General features: G+C 36.7%; 1 protein-coding gene across 2 annotated transcripts in view; it reads left to right on the top strand.

Moving 5' to 3' along the window:
- LOC111050407 (LHFPL tetraspan subfamily member 6 protein) overlaps positions 1-18,970 on the top strand; it is a 328,211-nt gene that overhangs the window by 42,780 nt on the left and 266,461 nt on the right. For both annotated transcript variants that reach the window (XM_039434315.1, XM_039434316.1), the window contains exon 2: positions 18,826-18,908. The gene's annotated coding sequence lies outside the window, so the exon portion shown is untranslated. The remainder of the gene's footprint in view (positions 1-18,825; positions 18,909-18,970) is intronic.

The raw sequence follows: 18,970 nt of genomic DNA, 5'->3' as shown, positions 1-18,970 counted from the left end.
GGTTACGAGCTCGTGTTTGGAGAGACCAGACCTCATCACTGCTCAAAGAAGGGCGGCCATTCAGGCAAAACTTCTTGGAAGAGGTGAGGCTTTTGACCCTGCAAAGCGTTGGAGGGAAATCTGTTAAGCTCTCTATTTTTCATGCGTTTTTTATGTAATTAACGATTTTTTATTCAAGGATGCGTTTGTCTATTTAAGACTTATTCTACGAGTACATCTCTCTCTTCGAAATTAAAATTTCTACAAGTTCTGGAAAAATATTTTGTATTTATTGTACATTTAACATAGTAAATCTACTTCAAACCTTTAAGGAACTTGTTTTTCGGAACAAAGTTCCGCGTATTTCGTCACATATCTTAGAAATTACTGTAGCTAAAGTTATGGAAACGGTTTTATTAAATTTTTCAATTAATTTTACATAATAGGCTGAATTGTACATCGTAATTAACAGTCTACAAATACCCGTAGGACTTCGTTCCAGCAGGGGAACTGAAATTCAGACGAAATTTTCTACCCTGTATAACTTGGTAACTATGTATTTTCGTAACTATGTTAATTTGAATTTTTTTATTCTTTTAATGTGAGTAATCTCGCCCTGGCTTATGGGCACCTTTTCAGAACATTCTGTTCAGATATCAATTATGATTTTCGATGAGAAAAATTATCAGATCCAATTATTAATAATAGTTTTAGGCTATTGTAACAAGAAAATTGTTTGTAATGCATTCAAATTTATCATACAAACAGCAAGCATTCTCTCATGGGCTGAGATTTTATCGGTCGTTAGAAACGATATATTTCAGGCATTCTCGATCCTGTTAGTCTGAGTTCTGATTGGTCGTTGTTGAAGCCTCAGATTTAAAGTTGACCAATGACGTGCCAGAGCCAACTTACTTTGTGTATTCGTATTCATTGCTGTTGTTTCTTTATTATTGATCTTTTCAAAACCAATCGGTTCCAAAATTGTATCTATACTATAATAGGGATGAAATGGTTGTGACAGCTTTAAGCCATTTAATAAAATATGAATGCAAATCTATTTAATTTTCCTAATCTTTATTTAATCTACTGAACTTTGATCTACAAATATAAAGGAATCCAATCCAATCTTACCTAATCCAGGTGTGGAGTACATGGAGGTTTAGAAGGGCACGAGTTTGTCAGTCGACTTAAGAGGGGGGTCAGTTGAATAGGGTCTTCAAAAGAGGGGTCTCTCAGAAGGGGGGTGGATCATTGGAAGAGTCGAAGGGGAGGGCTTGGTAGAACGAACCACAAGCCACAATCAACGTGAATGTTTGTCCCCTGAATAAATTAGCCCAATGAGTGATGGACCTCTCTGCTCCTAAACTGTGAAACATTGCTCTCCAATATTTATCTGCCTCTCTTCATTCCACCCTTCTCTATCTCTCTTTCTCTCTGTTTCTCACATAAATCTCTGCATCACTCACTTCCTCCCTCCATTCTTCTTACTCCCTCTCTCTCCTTTTTCACGTTGATGTATCTCTTTTGGACTCATCAATGTAGGCCAGTGGAAGTGTGGTTTGTTTTGTTTCCATTTCATCTACTTGTTTCCAAATTTATCTCCCCTCTTCAGAATACTGTTCTACTCGCATCCTTGTTTGCGTTAATATATCTGCTTAATGGATATAGTGGAAGTATGACCAGTTTTGATTTTATTCTCATATTTCAATAGATTTTTATGACTTAAAATCCAATAAATTAATAAACTGTTTTTTTCTGCTTAGAAAACAATTTACAATATCATCACAGTATGACTCACATATGAAAGTAATGTATCAAGTGTATTTTTTTAGTTTTGATAACATCGATGAAAAGTGGGTTTCATTGGGATCCCCAATCTCATATTACAACCTAAAACATTAGAAAATAATATTTTGCTCATTATATATTGAACATTGTCTCTGGCTGTGAACCACACGTTGAATCACACCTCCAAATGGTCACCTGCTTTAAGCAAATATACTATGAGTTTTAGAGATTGATCGCGAGGACTACCTATCTATAAGGGCACTGAAAAGTCAGTAGGCAAGTGTCACAGAGAAGTTTAGCCCGCGTTGCAGTGGGACCACCCACAGATCGTCAAGTCATCCCGGACGTGGCACTGCTGTAGTTCCGGCGGTATGTCCGGTTTAGGCTCGGACACATCCTCTAACTTGTCTACAAGCCTTAAAAAATACTCGTGGTCTCCAATTGTCACAAACTTCTCCAAGGAAGGCGCTTTCACGTGTACTGAGCTGACGTTGGAGGGGTAGCGAGTGTTTTGGGAAGAGTGACCATGGCGGGGGAGGTTTTTCGACACACTACGATGCTACTTCCAGAGACGGGGGTGCACTAGTGTCCTATAGTCAAGACCCCTACTGGAAAACCCTGATACTCCGTCAGAGGCTTCACTGTACCCAGCTACCATCAATTACGAGAGGGTCACATGATTCCCCATACTGAAGTCTTCACATGTCCATACACCCATAGGACAGACTACTCCCCTACTCCCAGGGACGGAGTTATCTTAATCCTCCTGGTTGGCGGCTTTTCCCTTCACCAAGATAACCAGCACCTGCAGCCGATGGATCCAGTACTACTTCCTAAGACGAGGCGAGGCCTGATCCCTGAAGAGTTCGAAGGCCAGCCATATCTCTAAGGGGCTTATCTAATTTTACTGCAATGTCTTATTCATTATGGAATTCCACAATATCAACTTTCGAACAAGAACTCAGTGAAGCAATACAAGATATCCTGGTTAGCTCGTTTTTATCGGTAAGTAGGAAAGGGAGCTGGCAATTACATAAGATAACCGTTTGAAATATGAATGAGTTTCAGATCACATCTAACCTCAATAATACGAATATAGAGAACCTCAAACGTGTGGTTCAACTTGTGGTTCACAGCCAGAGACAATGTTCAATATATAATGAGCAAAATATTATTTTCTAATGTTTCAGGTTGTAATATGAGATTGGGGATCCCAATGAAACCCACTTTTCATCGATGTTATCAAAACTAAAAAAATACACTTGATACATTACTTTCATATGTGAGTCATACTGTGATGATATTGGCAATTGTTTTCTAAGCAGTTAGATGAAAACAGTTTATTAATTTATTGGATTTTAAGTCATAAAAATCTATTGAGATATGAGAATAAAATCAAAACTGGTCATACTTCCAATATATCCATTGAGCAGATAACAGCTGACAATTCCATCCGGAGTATCTATCACACAGGAAATTCATACCTCTATGAATCGTGAAGAGATAATTACATAATGGTGAATGAAATTCAAATGCTGCAATAATGGAAACATTTGAAAATTCTTCCCTTTATTAACTTCTTCCCTCGACAATCAATCTCATTCTAATATTATAATAATTATGAACTTACTGTTCATTTCAACATTATTTTCTTTCTCTTTTTCCAGTCCCCTTTTCTCTTCTGTTTTCCTTCTTCCATGTGACTCCACCATTCTATTCCATCACCATTCTATTCTCTGTTTAATTCTTATTCTTTTCTTTCTTCCTCATTCTATTTTTTTTCTCCCTCTCTCATCTACCCTCTTTCTCTTTTTCCTTCTCTTCTTCTCTTCGCACCATATATAATCTTCGACAAAGATTGATTCATGTTTTGATGGGCGAATGAATTCAGTAGAAGACCAAAATGTATGAAATTTGCAATAATCTCTTTTGTGTTGATTCGTTCCTTTCATAGAGTCGATCTATTGAAAGGTGGGCAATCCATCTTCTTTTTGTCATCTCAGAAATGATGTATATGATAACGTCGATTTACACAACATGTCGATTTACTTCAAGTATAATGTTAAGAGAAACATGAAAGTCTTAAAGTTTATTTACTCCAGGAAGTGTGTCTTGATGCATCATCTAATCATTCATCGTGGTTATTCTGGACTTAATCCTTTTAGTCCAGCCACTCACATTGCATTTTGTCCTTAGATCATATTTTGAACTGTATAACGACAAAAATCGTTTTTGGTACATCGAAGCAACTGGCGCTAACGTTAATATATCTACTAGGTACCACAAGGTTAAGGTCACGTTGTTGTACAGTTGAAACGTTCAGGTGGAACGCTACATTATTTTCTGGCCTAATTCAACAGATGTGAACAAGAATTTCATCCCAGATTGAGGCTCTCTATATTTGTATTATTGAGGTTAGATGCGAACTGAAACTCATTCATATTTCAAACGGTTATCTTATGTAATTGCCAGCTTCCTTTCCTACTTACCGATAAAAACGAGCTAACCAGGATATCTTGTATTGCTTCACTGAGTTCTTGTTCGAAAGTTGATATTGTGGAATTCCATAATAATAAGACATGCAATGTCAGATATAATGTTAGATATAGTCAAGCCCCTTAGAGATAAGGCTGGCCTTCGAACTCCTCAGGGATCAGGCCTCGCCTCGTCTATTTGAAAACAGATTTGGTATGGAAAATATTCTATTAGTTTATAACAACCAAATTAGCAGTCTATTTCAAATTAGATTTATATTAATAACCCAGTTCAATGGCAGGATGATATTCATAATGACAAATTCAGAAAATTCGTTTGGAAATTTGAGAAGATAAGTTCATCCCATTCACATCTGAATTGAAAGCAAAACTGGCGATCTTATTCCATGCTGCATTTTAAATCGTAAAGATTTATCAATAATTACTCAAAATATAACAAATTTAGAAATTTACCTTATAAACAGCAGAAGTCTGGTGGAGTTATAATAATTCTATTCGATTGCATGCTACATCTAAATTGAACAAATGTAGCCAGGTAGGGCCCTACAGGTCTCACACGAACACAATTCGTTGAGAGTTCACTGAAGCTTTTTAGTGACAGGTGAATAATTAGAACCAACCTCCTCAGCCCCCTGAACCTCCCCATCCACCTCTTGATGGCTACCTCACACAAAGTGTAAAAGTTGCATGCTAACTCTGCTGACGTATTTATTAGCAGGCACTGTAGAGTACATATCTATATAAACAGTACATATCACATATTCTCTGTGGCACTGCGTATGTAGAGTATATGTGTATGTGCAGTATATATAACATAGTAAGGGTAACAGGGGGCTGAATGCCCTCTAGCGAGCCGAAATCGAACCACTGAATTTTCAACTTTAATTCCGAATTGGTCGGTCACTTCCTATGTGCTCTGGTTTCCTTCACTCTGCGTTTCATTATCTCATTCACTCTCTCGTTTCCTGTGATTCACTCTCTCATTCCTAGCATTATTCTCTTGTTTCTTTCTTTTGCTTTTCATACTGGTATGTCATTTGCTGTTCCAGTGTAACCCTATTCTAATTCTCTGTTCAAACTTTCTATTGTACAACTGTATCCTTTTCATTTGGTTTTATCATAGAGAAAGCAAGGGCAAGTATATCCAATATTCATATTATAATATGCTTTGATTCTATTCTCAAGCCACAAATTCACTCCTTCAGTTTTTCTATGCTATTTCAGATCCATTCATACTTCATTCACTATTTGTTATATTCTCCGTTTTGCTCTTCTACTGGGAATTTCTCTCTCTCCTTTGATTTAATTCATATATTTATAGAATAAGATTCATTCATTTATTAATAAATTCATAGACAAAATATCATTCAAAACTCATTATGAATGATTGGGAAAGGACCAAGAGGCTTTGGTGATGTTTATAACTTCATAATACATGTTCTATTTTGAGTGAAGAATATAACTATTATATGAACTAGGAATTAAGAATTCAGTTGAATTTTGTATCATTCCATCCTCTCTTTCCTCCCACATCATTTCTTCACAACCAGGCTCAGTGCCAGGATTAACTCTCTTCTATTCCTATTTTTCCTCTCTTATTATTCCATTCTCTTCCCATATGTTCATGGTTTCATCTTCTTAAACATAGTATACCCTCTTCTTTTCTATAACTCCAGCTCAATAATGACAACATGATATCCAGATATTCATTCCGATTCTGTTTTCCTCCAATTCAATCTGCTATCTTAACAACGAAAATCCCTCCTAATCCATCAATTTTGATTTTTTTCTAGTTCTTCCCTTTAGCTTTGCCATTTCATTTCTCCCCCGGTTCTAATCTAAGGAATCTCATATCTAATTTTTCTCTCTATTCACTCTCACTATTAATTTCCAACTTTCTAATTTTTAATACTCACCACTCCATCGCATTTTTATCATCACTAGCCCAATCATAAATGTATATATCATTACTTTCCTTCACCTTTTTCCTTCTCTTTCACCTTCATCTCTGTTCCAATCTTCCTCTTTCCATATCAAAAAATATTTTTTTTCGCCTTCTGTTAATACTGTAGTTTGTTTTCTATTCAAGGTATATTTTGTTTCTTTCTACCCCTCCCATTTCCTTCTTCTCACCACCACCACTTCCTCTTCTCGCATTCTCGATCCCCCTCTTTGTCTTAATCCTCCCTATCCTCCTCCTCCTACTCCTCCCCATCCTCCTCCTCCTCCTCCTCCTCCTCCACTCCTCCTCCACCTACTCCTCCTCCTCCTCCTCCTCCTCATCAACCCACTCCCACTCTCACACTTTTTCACCGCTTCTGACCTCTTTTTGAACTCACTGCAAACTCTATCGCGCGGTGCTTTCTCGCGCACAACAATATTAGTTCGGTTCAGAAATTTCTGAGTTCTGCCCAACAAAACATCACCTCACTCCTGCCCCTCACCACCCTCCCAACCACTCTCCATCTGACTATTCCCGCCGCTCCGCTCTGAGCCATCAGTTGATGTTTTAAATGATTCATTCGTTTGGCTTTCAACTTTCGCTTCTCAGTTTTCAGCCTGCCTGGCTTATGATGGTGATGATGATGATGATGATGATGATGATGTTGATGATAAGCCTCATTATTAGACGTTGTGTTTACTGTTTGAAAATAATTCGAAGTATCCGTTGAGTCGTTCCGTGGTTTTCATGATACAGCCTTTGTATGCATCTATCCATATTTTTCCATCTGAAAATTTGGTCTCATCAAACTATAAATCTCAAATTGAGAGCAACTCGTCTCAAATATGTGGTGACACTAATTTCTCTCGTATGCCCAAGTGCATAATTTGTGTTAAGTAACTATTGTTGAATCACTCAACACAATTATTAGACATCGACTCATGTGGAATGTAGAGTAGGTTCTCCAAGAACTCTCAATTCACTGATGCTCTGTGAAGACAGTCATTCAGAAACTAGAAATAATCATTTCGATTTTGATACAATTACCTTGGGTGGCCTCGGTCTCTCTTGTCTACTGGCTGGTAGTTGAGCACCAATTTTGGTAGTCTGTCTTCCTCCATCCTACTCACATGTTAACCATCTAAACCTACTCTGAGATATCTATCCGTTTATAGAAAAGACGTTAAGTTGTTTTCTTATCTCAGTATTTCTTAAATGATCTTCTCGGCTGCACCCATAGGTTCTTCGGAGGAATCTCATTTCAGATGCCTGTAGTCTATTTTCATCTGGCCCTGACAGCACCCAGGTTTCACACCCATATAAAAGGTTTGGTGCAGCTATAGTTTTGTAAAATTTTAGCCTGGTGCTCTGTCTAGCATTATTCTATGATTTCTATGTTACCTGGAACGTAGGAAAAGTGGAAGATTTTGATGGATTGGATTTGGATTTGATAATTTGAAGCTTTGAATCATAATGCATTATTTCAATTAAATAGGCGCACACTTACCGTTTTAACGCCGGCATGACACAACAGCACAGTTAAAACGATTGCTCAATTGGTTAAATGCATCGACAATCCGTTAATCAGAGACTATTCTGGTCTGTATTGTTGAGTCGTGTCGGCGAGAAATCGGCGGATCATTTGAATCGTGATGAATTTTACCTTTGTCATTTGTCATTCGAATTTGTCTTTTTCACACTTACCGATTTCTCGCAGACACAACTCGACAATACAGACCATAATGGTCTCTGATTAACCGATTGTCGATGCATTTATCCAATTGGCCAATCGTTCAACTGTGCTTTTGTGTCGTGTCATATCGGCGATAAAACAGTAAGTGTGTAAACGCCTATTTAATAAAAATAGACAGACCAGAATGGTCTCTGATTAACCGATTGTTGATGCGTTCATCCAATTGGCCAATCGTTCAACTGTGCTTTTATGTCGTGTCGTATCGGCGATAAAACGGTAAGTGTGCAAACGCCCATTGGAACCATTATGAATAATGATAATCATCAGAGTTTCAAATGATCGAAAAAATTCCATTCGATAGAGCTTCAAATTCAATCATAATAAATTATAAAATAAGTTTTCAGTTTCTGACGCAATATAATCGTTCAAGAGTTCTTATTCTTGAGGCTAACGATTAATTTTATCTTTCCTCTTACTCTCCAGGAGAAAGGAAGATTAGTGAGTAAAGTAAGAAGGTACAAGAGACTAGATACATGAGATGAAAAGTGAAGTGAAATTGAGTCACGAGGACCACAAGACGAATGATGGAGTTGATATGGAAAAGAGTGTCTTCAAAATAGAGCGTCTCCATTTCCACCGCAGCATATTTGAAGTAGGGAAAAAGACAAGTACGATGACAGGAAATGGAATAATGGAGGAGAAGTGAATAATGTAAGAAGCAGTAATAAAGGATGAATGTGAGGGGAGTTGGGGATGAGAGGAGGTGGAAAACAGAATTGCAAATAAAAGAGCAGCTAGAACGCGAACGTCGACTGAATTTGAAATTGGAGAATGAGAGGGAAGAGGGGAAGAGTGTGTGAGGGAAGGCGATAGTGTAAGTGAGAGAGAGAATTGGTGAGAGGGAGCATGCGACTCCTCAAACTTGAATTCAAAATTGGAGAGGAGTCCTCACTCAACTTTTGAAGGCCACTCACATCACATCAAGTCAAGGGATGGAATTTGAAGAGAAGTAGGAGAAGGAGAAGGAGAAGGAGAAGAAGAAGAAGAAGAAGAAGAAGAAGAAGAAGAAGAAGAAGAAGAAGAATAAGAAGAAGAAGAAGAAGAAGAAGAAGAAGAAGAAGAAGAAGAAGAAGAAGAAGAAGAATAAGAAGAAGAAGAAGAGAAGAAGAAGAAGAAGAAGAAGAAGAAGAAGAAGAAGAATAAGAAGAAGAAGAAGAAGAAGAAGAAGAAGAAGAAGAAGAAGAAGAAGAAGGCGCAGGAGAGTGAGGAATAAGGGAGAGAGGTAGGTCTACCTAAGCAGAAGTATGTGATTGATCAATTAGCTGTACTGGGACTGGGAGTACTAATACTATACGAGTGTCATAAAGATTAATACTAATACGTGATATGAAGTCCACCAATTGTAATAAATAGAGACCATTGAAGAGCTAGAATAATGGCTTTTATTGACTAAAATAAACTGAGATAAAATAACAAACTTTCTGATGATTTAGAATAATTCAAACAATTGATTTATGACATATGATTATCATATCATTCTTCCCTCCCAGTAGTGGAACCTACCGGGGCCAATCTACGAATGTTGACAGAAGCTTCTCTTCCATCAGAAAGTCTTACTTGAGCGACATGAGGGTTCAAATGAATGATTTCCACCTTTTCAACTTCAGGATCATGTTTACTGCGTCTTACAAAGGTCTTCATCCATGCCTCCTTGGCATTGATCAACCAGGATGGCAAGTTTGTCATGGATGTGGGATTATGAGGATGAATGAACATTCGCTCGTGAGGTGTGCAATTGATGGTCGTGCAGAGAAGCGAGCGAATGCTGCTTAGTGATTCTAAGAGTACCTTATCCCAGTGAGAAGTATCCATGTTCCTGGACCGTAGGGCTAAACGGATTGTCTTCCAAATTATTCCATTGTAGCGTTCCACCTGTCCATTACCTTGAGGGTTGTAAGGTGTTGTGGAACTGGTAGCTACACCCTTGGACATTAAGTAATCTTTGACATCTTTTGATAGAAAACTGGTCCCTCTATCAGTGTGTATGTATGAAGGATAGCCGTATGTGGTGAATAAGTCATTGAGATTTTGAATTACTGTTTCTGATGACATGTCTCGACAGGGATAGGCAAAGGGAAATCTCGAATATTCATCCACAATAGTGAGGATGTACTTGTTTCTAGTTGATGATGGCAAGGGTCCTTTGAAGTCAATGTTGATCCTTTCAAAAGGACGAGTTGCTTTTATCAATTTTCCTTTGAAACAGTTGAATCTTGGCTTCAGCTCTGAGCAGATCTTGCATTCCATGCAGACTTCTCTGATGTCATCTACCGAGTATGGAAGGTTATGAGTTTTAGTCCAGTGAAAAAATCTTGTGATGCCGGGGTGGCAGAGGTCTTGATGATATTTTATCAAGTCTTGTTTTGATGTGATACATCCCATTATCACACATGCTCGAGAAAGAGCGTCAGCAGTTATGTTCTCTTTTCCAGGTCGGTAAATGATCTCATAGGTGTATTGAGATAGCTCAAGGCGCCACATCATGATTTTTTCGTTCTTCACCTTGCCTTTTGCCGCGCTATTGAACACGAATGAAACAGATTTTTGATCAGTAATAAGTTGAAAGAAACGACCAGATAAGTAATGATGCCACTTCCTAATAGATTCTACAATGGCATATGCCTCTTTTTCAACTGATGAGTGTCGTTTTTCACTTTGGTTTAGCATTGGTGTTCAACAGTATGCATTGGGACGTTGATTGTAAGATAGTGTTGCTGCTATGCTTCTGCATGTGAGTCTGCATCAGTGTCTACAGTGAGAATGCCTCCCCTCCTTCACCCTTCACATGTTGCACAGCTGCAGCTACCTCTGCATTAAGATCTTCAAAAGCTGCAAGGGCCTTTCCTTGAACAGGGAAGAGTGTGCCAAGGTGTGCCAACGCATCAATTTTACTTGACAAATTTTGTATCCATCGAGAGTAATGTGCGAAGAGGCCCACAGTTCTCTGAAGAGTTTTGGGATTAGGAGGTGGGGGCATATTAAGTAGAGGCTCAAGGCGGGATCTGGACGTAATGATTTTTTTCCAACTAAAAATCCTAGGAAACGTATCTCCTTCTGCCAGAATTTACTCTTCTCCTTGTTTATAGTATGTGAGTTATTTGAAGCTGCTGCAAGAAACCGTTCAAGATTAGTGTCATGTTCTTCTTTTGAATTTCCACAAATTATGACGTCATCTAAATAAGCATAGGTATCAAATAATTTCTCTTCTTGTATGAGTGAATCAATTACTCTTTGAAAAGCTGAAACACCATTAGTGACACCAAAAGGGATACGACAGAACTGATAAAGTTTCCCACATGCTTCAAATCCTGTGTATTGCCTTTCTTCAAGTAAGATTGGTACTTGGTGATATGCGGATTTCAGATCTACAGTACTATACCAGGAATACTGAGCTACTTTGCGAACTAAATCTTCAATATTTGGAATGGGATAGGCGTCCAATTCAGTGAATTTGTTTATAGTTCTAGAATAATCTATAACCATCCTTTTTTCGGTTATCGGGTTTAACAACAAATACTTGGGCACGCCAAGGTGTTAGTAATATCGAATTACTAAACTATCTTTTTTTCTCTAATACGGAAGATTTTGAGTTTCATACCCGAGCAAAGTGTGATGAAGACCTTTGTAAGACGCAGTAAACATGATCCTGAAGTTGAAAAGGTAGAAATCATTCATTTGAACCCTCATGTCGCTCAAGTAAGACTTTCTGATGGAAGAGAAGTTTCTGTCAACATTCGTAGATTGGCCCCGGTAGGTTCCACTACTAGGAGGGAAGAATGATATATGATAATCATATGTCATAAATCAGTTGTTTGAATTATTCTAAATCATCAGAAAGTTTGTTATTTTATCTCAGTTTATTTTAGTCAATAAAATTGTAATAAATAGATACCATTGAAGAGCTAGAATAATGGCTTTTATTGACTAAAATAAACTGAGATAAAATAACAAACTTTCTGATGATTTAGAATAATTCAAACAACTGATTTATGACATCTGATTATCATATCACTAATATAAAGTAATTACAATTACTGGAATACTTATAATCCACATAGCTGGAAGCATATTCAGTGAAAAATTGATGGATTTTTATGATAATTATAACGAGTAAAGAAGAAAAAGATGATGCATACTATGATAGTAAATTGATGACCAATGCATTGTTTCAAAACTTGAAAACCATGAGTCACAGTCAATTATTATATATACTATACTTATGTAATATTAGTCAATCAGAACACAACAACCGTTTAATAGAAGAACATTTAATTGGTGTAAAAGATTTATGAATTCAAGAAAAATTAAAATATCATAGCTGAATAAAAACAAATGACAATATTCCATATTCTCAATAATTTACTACTAGTTCTGTATGATTGATTAACATGAACATAACATTGATATGGTTGATAGACTTGAATGAAATTTTATACTCGATCAGTTCAATGTGAAAACTATCAACTCAATCTATCAGAATGCAATTGAATTCATCATAATTGATCAATCTCACTGGAATATTACTGTTGAATACAATTCTTCGCAAGAAATTAATTGTTCAATATAATAAAACAGATATAATGATTATTATTGATGTTTAATAATAAATATTGTAGCTGTCAACATTTATCACAACTACTATAGTATGCTATTGGATAGTTTTTCCATAATTTTTAACATGCTTTACAAGCAGAGTCGTGACTTGATAATAGAGGCCTCCTTTTGAATTAACTCAGTATGAAATCTTGGTAATACATCACTCTCCATATTTTTATTCTCGGAGTACTGTAGAAACTAAGCTCACTCCAGTTGACTCTGAAGTACTTGGGGGGTTTGAAGACGAATGTTTGAGATTTACTCGTTACCTTTGGTGTAGTCGATTCCTGAGTTTTATGCTGCTGTGTTAATGATTACACAAATTAAAAAAAAAGCTTTTTGTTAAAGATATAATGAGCCGAGGATAAGTTGATTGAAAGCGAAATGCGCGTGTTGGTAGCAAAAGCCTGTACGCACCTTAATAAAGACGAAGGCGAAGGTGTTGATGGTGTGGGGGTGTGGGGGTGTGGGGGTGTGGGGGTGTGGGGGTGTGGGGGTGTAGTCAGTCAATCATACTATTCACCCCCTCAAACGATTTTGCAACAGTTGTTATATTGAAATTTAACGTCAGCATTGATTGAGTGGGAAGCATTGGTGTTCTCTATAGAAAATGCTGAAAGTTCAAAGTGAATCACAACAAATTTATAGCGAACAAATTGAGTTGAGCTTGGTGTAAATATTCTGTTGTGGCGTGCTAGCAATTAACGCCGCTTGTAACACTAGATAGCGTGATAAGCTCCGGCGATGAGACGCCTCTCAATGACGTCACGCGATCACAACGTCGCTTCAATTTTCATGGAAACGCAGCTGCAGAAATGGGGAATATTTTATCAGCAAACAATGTTCTGGGTCTTATTTACCTCATTAAAAATCGAGCATTACGGAATGATACTCCTTCCACTTATGCGATTTACTAACACATTTACAGAATTAAACGTCTCTCCCAAAAGGAATACAAAATGTCTTTCCAATCTATTTTTTTCCACAAATGTCTTAAATGGCATCATATAGCCGAAACATGTTCTGAGGCAATTTTAAAAAAGGTACTTAGAATTCTATTTTTATTTATAGGCCTACAAAATATTTCACGCAATCGCATTAATCAAAAATAGAATGGTATAGGGTTGCTACGATGACGTTACTATGCTACTACTCAATCACAAAAAACTTAATGATTGAGAGAGAGAAATGATAACGGATTCTTTTAGTATTAAACTAGGTATGCACAGACTATAGATATGCAATGAACTGATCATAAAAGATCATTTTTATCATTCCTGTACTGTATCGTCAACCGATATCACTGAGCTATAGGTGTGCAATTATTGTAATAGAATAATAATGTTTTTGAGATCTTGATTGATGATGAGACGATAATGAAAGTAATGGAACGAATATTGTTTTGGATTATGTTATCGATATTGTTTATATGAATTTTATTCATACATTTCTAAGAGATTTATAAATAACAAATAAACTCTTTTAGTTATTATCTTCAAATACAGATCTTCTTTATGATTAGAGTCTCTGGGAAGCTTTAAAAACAAACAAACTATAAGTGTAGTTGCTGAAAACATAAAAAGTACATAAACGATAAAATATTCACAATATCATACTTTCTTCTAAGAAAACATGGGAGAAATAATGCTTAGACATGATGAAGATATTGTTTTATTGACCAAACCAGTCAAATCATTCCACAAATAGACATCAACTTCAAAAATCAGACATCAACACATCACCTTGAAACGGCTTAAGGAGTGTACACACTCTCTGAACTTTCAACATTGGTTCAATGGTTCAATGGTTCAATGGTTCAATGGGGAGCATCGATGTCATTGATAAGGATTGCTGACATCTAAGTGCATTTCAAACTGTCTGAACTCCTCATAAATACCACCAATGATTAAGATTCAAACGATGCTGACATTTCAGAATGAATCTCGCTGTAAATGCGTGCACTTTATGGGTGTTTAGAGAGGCAGCAGCGAGCAAATTTATTTTATTTATTCGCTGGAGATATTCCAGTTTTCCATGGTGGGATTCTCATAGAACTGTCAGCATTCCTTGTGAGTAGCATCGAGGATTTCCATTCAACCAATGCTGGGTGTTTGAAGGGAGTCTCACTTCAGCTTATAGTGGAGTGTGATATGGAGAATGACTGGAGAATGCTCAATTTCAAACACCACTTCAATACAAAGGAGAGAACGAAAAGGAAAGAAGGAGGTGGCAGAGGAGGTGAAGGAGGAGGTGGTAGAGAAGGTAAAGGAGGGGAAGCTTGTGTAGGAGGAGGTGGAAAAAGAATGAGAAGATGAGTGCCTCACATCATCCATGCGTTGAGTTTTTAATAGCACATCATAGGAAGAGAAGAGAGCACTTCTCACATTCAGTCACATTCCAATCCTTACTCCTTTGGTTCCCTTCTTCATAGTTTTCTCTTTTTATTTTTCTTTCCAATTTTTCTATTCCACCTTGTAACACTAGATAGCGTGATAAGCTCCGGCGATGAGACGCCTCTCAATGACGTCACGCGATCACAACGTCGCTTCAATTTTCATGGAAACGCAGCTGCAGAAATGGGGGAATATTTTATCAGCAAACAATGTTCTGGGTCTTATTTACCTCATTAAAAATCGAGCATTACGGAATGATACTCCTTCCACTTATGCGATTTACTAACACATTTACAGAATTAAACGTCTCTCCCAAAAGGAATACAAAATGTCTTTCCAATCTAATTTTTTCCACAAATGTCTTAAATGGCATCATATAGCCGAAACATGTTCTGAGGCAATTTTAAAAAAGGTACTTAGATTTCTATTCTTATTTATAGGCCTACAAAATATTTCACGCAATCGCATTAATCAAAAATAGAATGGTATAGGGTTGCTACGATGACGTTACTATGCTACTACTCAATCACAAAAAACTTAATTATTGAGAGAGAGAAATGATAACGGATTCTTTTAGTATTAAACTAGGTATGCACAGACTATAGATATGCAATGAACTGATCATAAAAGATCATTTTTATCATTCCTGTACTGTATCGTCAACCGATATCACTGAGCTATAGGTGTGCAATTATTGTAATAGAATAATAATGTTTTTGAGATCTTGATTGATGATGAGACGATAATGAAAGTAATGGAACGAATATTGTTTTGGATTATGTTATCGATATTGTTTATATGAATTTTATTCATGCATTTCTAAGAGATTTATAAATGACAAATAAACTCTTTTAGTTATTATCTTCAAATACAGATCTTCTTTATGATTAGAGTCTCTGGGAAGCTTTAAAAACAAACAAACTATAAGTGTAGTTGCTGAAAACATAAAAAGTAGATAAACGATAAAATATTAACAATATCATACTTTCTTCTAAGAAAACATGGGAGAAATAATGCTTAGACATGATGAAGATATGTTTTATTGACCAAACCAGTCAAATCATTCCACAAATAGACATCAACTTCAAAAATCAGACATCAACACATCACCTTGAAACGGCTTAAGGAGTGTACACACTCTCTGAACTTTCAACATTGGTTCAATGGTTCAATGGTTCAATGGGGAGCATCGATGTCATTGATAAGGATTGCTGACATCTAAGTGCATTTCAAACTGTCTGAATTCCTCATAAATACCACCAATGATTAAGATTCAAACGATGCTGACATTTCAGAATGAATCTCGCTGTAAATGCGTGCACTTTATGGGTGTTTAGAGAGGCAGCAGCGAGCAAATTTATTTTATTTATTCGCTGGAGATATTCCAGTTTTCCATGGTGGGATTCTCATAGAACTGTCAGCATTCCTTGTGAGTAGCATCGAGGATTTCCATTCAACCAATGCTGGGTGTTTGAAGGGAGTCTCACTTCAGCTTATAGTGGAGTGTGATATGGAGAATGACTGGAGAATGCTCAATTTCAAACACCACTTCAATACAAAGGAGAGAACGAAAAGGAAAGAAGGAGGTGGCAGAGGAGGTGAAGGAGGAGGTGGTAGAGAAGGTAAAGGAGGGGAAGCTTGTGTAGGAGGAGGTGGAAAAAGAATGAGAAGATGAGTGCCTCACATCATCCATGCGTTGAGTTTTTAATAGCACATCATAGGAAGAGAAGAGAGCACTTCTCACATTCAGTCACATTCCAATCCTTACTCCTTTGGTTTCCTTCTTCATAGTTTTCTCTTTTTATTTTTCTTTCCAGTTTTTCTATTCCACCTTATTTTTCTTCTTGTTGAACTTGTTAATATGGATATTGCACTCTTCCTGTTTCTTCGTATTCGTGATATATTTTGTAATTCTTCAGAATATTTTGCATTGTTATGGATTATTCCCCTATTTTCCACTCCTCTCACAAATTCCTCCTATTATTCTTCAATAACACATTTCTCATCATCATTAACTCATTAATTAACCATCATCATCTAACATCCATTTCGATCATCAGCTCTTTCAAAACTTATCCTTCTCTACTTTTTTCTCCAACCCTTATATTTTCTCACATTATTGTTTCTCCCATAGACTTTCAAAACCTTTCTCACTCTATCGTGTCACTTTTTCCTCCTACAACGTTCTTCATTTATTAAATTTCCGTTTCCATATCCCTTTCTGCTTTTTTCATCATCTTTTACAATTTCCTACTTTTACTTTTTCCCCATTTCACCTTCAATTTCAACCCTGTTGGAACCTAGTCTCTCATTATATTCCCCCTTCTCTCGTTCTAATTTTTTTCCATTCCAAACAATAAAAATTTCCCGTCACATGTATTTCATCTTAGCATCTACTACCTTAATTCTCTCTTTTCATACATACCACACAGTGGAGCTCTTACATACCTTGTTCTTCACTCCTCCTTCTTCTTTCCATACCTTTTCTTCTTTCCCTTCTGCTTCTCCTTCCTCTATTTTCTCTTCATAACTTCTCATCCTTCTCTCACTTCTCACACTTCTGCCCCCTTCTATTCTATTTCCTCACTCCAATATCTCGTTGTTAACATGGCCTTCACAGAGAGGAGGGCAAAGCAAGGCCTCCATAAAACGGCCTTCCAGATCATATATTAAGATCATGTGAAGTGAGTATAGTTATATCATGAAAGATCGTATATCAAGAGGCTGTCGTTCAATTCTCTCCTTTTTGCTTGGCCTGAGAAACAGAGAGGATGAGAGAGAGGGAGAGAGAAGAGAGAAAGATGAAGTCTATGAGAGGAAGGTGAAGACAAGAAAGATGGTGCGAGAGACTGAGGTGTGGGAGGAGTTGAACAGATTTCCTAAGGAGACAAAGTAGTATATAGAGGTTGTGTGAGGGTATGAGGGGAAGAGAGGAAGAGAGGTTGTGAGTGCGATAGAGATAGAGTATAAGGAAAAAATGATTGAGAAAGTAAGTGAGAGAGCATCCATCATGTGAACTTCTTTAAAATTCCGTCAAAGTGCTTGGAATGAGATTCTTCTCCAAAATTCAGCTTTCCTCATGAATAATATCAATACTCCATTGCAACAATGCTGACAGAATGAGGTGAATTTCATTGGAGAGTAAAAATGAGGTGGAATCCTGTAGAAGTGGCTGAATATGAGCAAGCGTTTCAGCCTTATTTTTCACCAACTTTTCATCAGATAGGTACTACGTTTTCCAGCCCTATTCTTACTGACTTTTCATGGTATATAATATATGATTACTGATTGCTGATCATGACTTTGACATGGGTAGTTGGTTGATGGCATACAATGTTTGCCACTTCATTGATATTGTATCGCAGCTATTCGTATCCTCTTTCCTGTTTTCTCTTTAGTATCTGCTACATCTTCACAATATTTATCATCTTCAGTTACAGAAAGCTCACGATAATCAACCATTTTCATGCTTTGAGAGATCGTATTATATTAAAAATTAATTGATAGTTGATAAGGAGCTCATGATTTGTACTGATTTCAGGCGAACTAATCGATAACAAGATAAATATATGCTCAACAGAGTATTGCTGATTGTGACTGGGAAGTTTTTCATATGATAATTAGGTTATTACTGATGTATCATCGATTCAATATTGATTGCAGTTCTAGTGATATTTTTCTAGAATGCAGATTTTTCACGACGAAGAATTGAAATAGAACATTTTCGAAGTGAAGACTTAGGTAATTTCAGACTTTAGAACTTCTCAGACTCTGGGAGTCTAGTTGATAATATTGCAAACACAGTTCACTTATCATTTTTCTTCTATGAAGTGAATGAGTTAGTATTAATTGAATATTTATTCTCTTTGATTTCAGAACATTGGTGTTAATGGATTAAGATCTGAGAATCAATATGAAATTGGACTGTTGGATGTTAAAATGATGCACCCACAATAACGGTAAGATTTCCAATCCACAAATTTCATTGAATATAATATATTTGGTATTCATGGTACATAGT

Source organism: Nilaparvata lugens, chromosome 8 (genome assembly GCF_014356525.2).
Source record: "Nilaparvata lugens isolate BPH chromosome 8, ASM1435652v1, whole genome shotgun sequence".
Classification (NCBI taxonomy): domain Eukaryota; kingdom Metazoa; phylum Arthropoda; class Insecta; order Hemiptera; family Delphacidae; genus Nilaparvata; species Nilaparvata lugens.
This window is presented reverse-complemented; position numbering and strand designations above follow the sequence as displayed.